Raw genomic sequence first — 4611 nt, 5'->3', positions numbered from 1 at the left:
AGTTTCACCACATTTTGGGACAAATGTTTTCACTTTCAACATTAACAATCAGTAGAATATTTTCTCTAAATTTGCATCTCCTATCTTCACTCCAATTGTTTGCACCTAAGAAAAAATAAAGCTTGATGCAACATTATGCTTACAAATTGTGTTTTATGCTCAATCATCACCTGTCCTACAGAGACACAGCCAGAATTGCCCTGGTGAATGGAGTAAAATTGAAAATATAAAAAAAAATGGCAGAATTGCTGTTTTTTTCTATTCATTCACAAAGAATGAATGAAAGTTCTTAAATATGTACGCAAAATAGCGGGACTTTCAAATATAGATAATCTTGCAAAAACCTGTCAAAGTAAAAATAAATACATCCAGTTGTGACATTTGCAGTGTGTTGAACATTACTCAAACTAGATGTGTCCAGCTGAAATAGCTCAGTTGGGAGAGCGTTAGACTGAAGATCTAAAGGTCCTTGGTTCAATCCTGGGTTTCAGCATAAGTCTTTTTCTTCACCCATTAAATTTTAAGCAGAAAATAAAGCATATGGACTGACTGTTTACAGAGAATGTAAAAGTCCTAATCATTATAACTATCTACAGGAAATAAAATGATAGAAACTTGAGAACTGAACACTTTTATCTTTTGAGGAAAATAATATTTTTTGTAATTTTTCCTTCATTCTGGATGTCATCATTTTGTTTTATTTTAGTTTAGTTTGACTTATCTGTATGAAGATTTAAAGGAAACCTGATAGCTAATACGGGCAGCATGTATCAGACACTAGCTGAATGATTTCAGTCATGTATGTTTGACTATGAATCGCTGAGGCATTACTGAGACAAATATGCTTCAAAAATATGCCAGGAACAAAGCTGTTTGGGGAAAAAGTGAGGAAGGCTAAAAACACAAACCCCAACTCAAGACATCATCTTTCATTCTAAAAATAGGGGGTTTCCACGTTAATGGTAAGACAAAGAATCCACAGATTTGGCATTTCTCTAGCGAGGAGAGCCCACTTAAAATGTATGGGGTGCTTGTCTCCATAACCGCAAGCTGGGCACTAAACTGGCTTATTTGCAATTCTGGATGTTGCAGAGTGAAAACACCTGTTGGACTAAAATAGTAATTGCCGGTGTTGATGAATTCATTGTGAGGAGTAATTTATAAAATGGGATCACTTTGGTGGGGTTTCTGCTGTTTTGGTAATTTTGGAACTCCGCAAAATTCACCCGCAAAATATTCTTGCAAAATCTGCGTTCCCAAAACCCAAATAGCGCTCTTACTTTCAAAGCCCTGCTGTGTGACCAAACAGTAGTTTCTGAAGACATGTGGGGCATCACCGCATTTCAATGAAATTGTGCAACTTTAGATATTTTCACAAGAAAAACTAAATACATATTGACCTAAATTTACCATTAATATAAAGTACAATGTGTTACAAAATAACACTATCAGAATCACGGGGATATGTTAAGCATTCCAGTGTTATTGCCAAATAAAGTGATACATGTCAAATTTAAAAAACGGTGCTTGGTCATGAATAGAGATGAGCGGTGTTCGAATCGAACTGTTCGCCAATCTCAAATTCGAGCTGTTTTGGGCGGTGTTCGAGCCGTTCGGCGAACACGAACGATTTGAAAAAAATTTGGCTGTTCGAGGTTATGTTCTATAACTGTTAGTGCACCAAAATCATAACTGGATTTTTTCTCAGTAATGCTGAAAATTAATGTTAATACGCAGTTTGAGTGTACAGCGGGGCGGGGGGGAGGGCAGGGGATGGATCTCTGCAGAAATAATGAAGATCTCTTTTTTTTTCTCTTTCCCGCATTTACAGTGGGGAGGTGCAATCTGTCAGCCTATCAGTAGCGCACACACGGAGCGAACTGCTTTTTTTCACACAAGCTAGGCATGTGTCATTGGTAGTGTATGTCACATGAACTTGCCCTATAAGACCCAGCCATTTTCAACGTAGCCACCATTTTCTCACTGCTGCAGCTGCGTGTTAGACGGCACCGCTGTTGCTGTGTGCGCTATACTTTCAGTGTTAATTTCAAGCCAATTTTTGCACAAATCTACAGATAGCTTGGGAGTAGGCAATAGTTGTGATTGCATTCCTGTTGTGGACTAGGTTACATCATTTCCTGCGACTTTTATCAGGCAGGTCTGTGCCAGTGCTGTGCAAGTTTTTTTCACATCATTTGGCTAAATCTAGCTAAGCAAATCCTTTTTGGCCTCTTGCAGTGTGTGTTAGTCAGTGAAGTAGCCTATCTGTGTTGCAAGCTACACCACCTGTGTATAGAATACAAATTTTTTCACTGCAGCTAGGCAACTAAAACCTTTTGGGCATAGCATCATTCTATTAGTCCATCTATACTAACCTCCACCAGGTTGCAAATTAAAAATAATTTCTATCTGCATCTAGCTCTGAAAAAATATTTGGGCTTGTAGCAGTGTGTGGGACTTGTTCTATTAGTCCATCTATACTAACCTCCACCAGGTTGCAAATTAAAAATAATTTCTATCTGCATCTAGCTCTGAAAAAATATTTGGGCTTGTAGCAGTGTGTGGGACTTGTTCTATTAGTCCATCTATACTAACCTCCACCAAGTTGCAAATTAAAATATTTTTTATCTGCATCTAGCGCTGAAGAAATATTTGGGCTTGTAGCAGTGTGTGGGACTTGGTCTATTAGTCCATCTATACTAACCTCCACCAGGTTGCAAATTAAAATATTTTTTTATCAGCATCTAGCTCTGAAAAAATATTTGGGCTTGTAGCAGTGTGTAGGAATTGGTCTATTAGTCCATCTATACTAACGTCCACCAGGTTGCAAATGAAAAATAATTTTTATCTGCATTTAGCTCTGAAAAAATATTTGGGCTTGTAGCAGTGAGTGGGACATGATCTATTAGTCCATCTATACTAACCTCCACCAGGTTGCAATTTAAAAATAATTTTTATCTGCATCTAGCTCTGAAAAAAAATGGTGGCTTGTAGCAGTGTGTGGGACTTGGTCTATTAGTCCATGTATACTAACCTCCACCAGGTTGCAAATTAAAAATAATTTTTATCTGCATCTAGCTCTGAAAAAATATTTGGGCTTGTAGCAGTGTGTGGGACTTGGTCTATTAGTCCATCAATACTAACCTCCACCAGGTTGCAAATTAAAAATAATTTTTATCTGCATCTAGCTCTGAAAAAATATTTGGGCTTGTAGCAGTGTGTGGGACTTGTTCTATTAGTCCATCTATACTAACCTCCACCAGGTTGCAAATTAAAAATAATTTTTATCTGCATCTAGCTCTGAAAAAATATTTGGGCGTGTAGCAGTGTGTGGGACTTGGTCTATTAGTCCATCTATACTAGCCTCCACCAGGTTGCAAATTAAAAATAATTTTTATCTGCATCTAGCTCTGAAAAAATGTTTGGGCTTGTAGCAGTGTGTGGGACTTGATCTATTAGTCCATCTATACTAACCTCCACCAGGTTGCAAATTCAAAATAATTTTTATCTGCATCTAGCTCTGAAAAAATACAGTTATATGAAAAAGTTTGGGCACCCCTATAAATCTTAAGCCTAATGTTTTTTATAAATTGGTGTTTTTGCAGCAGCTATTTCAGTTTGGTATATGTAATAACTGTTGGACACAGTAATGTTTCTGCCTTGAAATGAGGTTTATTGTACTAACAGAAAATGTGCAATCTGCATTCAAACAAAATTTGACAGCTGCATAAGTATATGCACCTCACCAGAAAAGTGACATTAATATTTAATAGATCCTCCTTTTGCAAAAATAACAGCCTCTAATCGCTTCCTGTAGCTTTTAATGAGTTCCTGGATCCTGGATGAAGGTATTTTTGACCATTCCTCTTTACAAAACAATTCCAGTTCAGTTAAGTTTGATGGTCACCGAGCATGGACAGCCCTCTTCAAATGATCCCACAGATGTTCAATGATATTCAGGTCTGGGGACTGGGATGGCCATTCCAGAACATTGTAATTGTTCCTCTGCATGAATGCCTGAGTAGATTTGGAGCGGTGTTTTGGATCATTGTCTTGCTGAAAGATCCATCCCCTGCGTAACTTCAACTTAATTATTGATTCTTGAACATTATTGTCAAGAATCTGCTGATACTGAGTGGAATCCATGCGTCCCTCAACTTTAACAAGATTCCCGGTGCCGGCATTGGCCACACAGCCCCAAAGCATGATGGAACCTCCACCAAATTTTACTGTGGGTAGCAAGTGTTTTTCTTGGAATGCTGTGTTTTTTTGCCGCCATGCATAACGCCTTTTTGTATGACCAAACAACTCAATCTTGGTTTCATCAATCCACAGGACCTTCTTCAAGAAAGAAATTGGCTTCTCCAAATGTGCTTTTGCATACCTCAGCCGACTCTGTTTGTGGCGTGCTTGCAGAAACTGCTTCTTTCGCATCACTCTCCCATACAGCTTCTCCTTGTGCAAAGTGCGTTGTATAGTTGACCGATGCACAATGACACCATCTTCAGCAAGTTGATGCTGCAGCTCTCTGGAGGTGGTCTGAGGATTGTCCTTGACTGATCTCACCATTCTTCTTCTCTGTCTTTCTGATATTCTTCTTGGCCTGCCAGT

The 4611-nt window shown here is 38.4% G+C and overlaps 1 non-coding gene across 1 annotated transcript; it reads left to right on the top strand.

Annotated features, from left to right (window-relative positions):
- The first annotated feature begins 420 nt into the window (after positions 1-420).
- Positions 421-493, top strand: TRNAF-GAA (transfer RNA phenylalanine (anticodon GAA)). Its single transcript has one exon. It is a non-coding gene; the product is annotated as a tRNA-Phe (tRNA).
- The last annotated feature ends 4118 nt before the right edge of the window (positions 494-4611 follow it).

The sequence above is a fragment of the Phyllobates terribilis genome, unplaced genomic scaffold (assembly GCF_046119375.1).
Source record: "Phyllobates terribilis strain yellow unplaced genomic scaffold, ASM4611937v1 Scaffold_12__6_contigs__length_324123572, whole genome shotgun sequence".
Classification (NCBI taxonomy): Eukaryota; Metazoa; Chordata; class Amphibia; order Anura; family Dendrobatidae; genus Phyllobates; species Phyllobates terribilis.
Note: the sequence above shows the minus strand (reverse complement) of the source record. Positions and strands in the feature narration are given on the sequence as shown.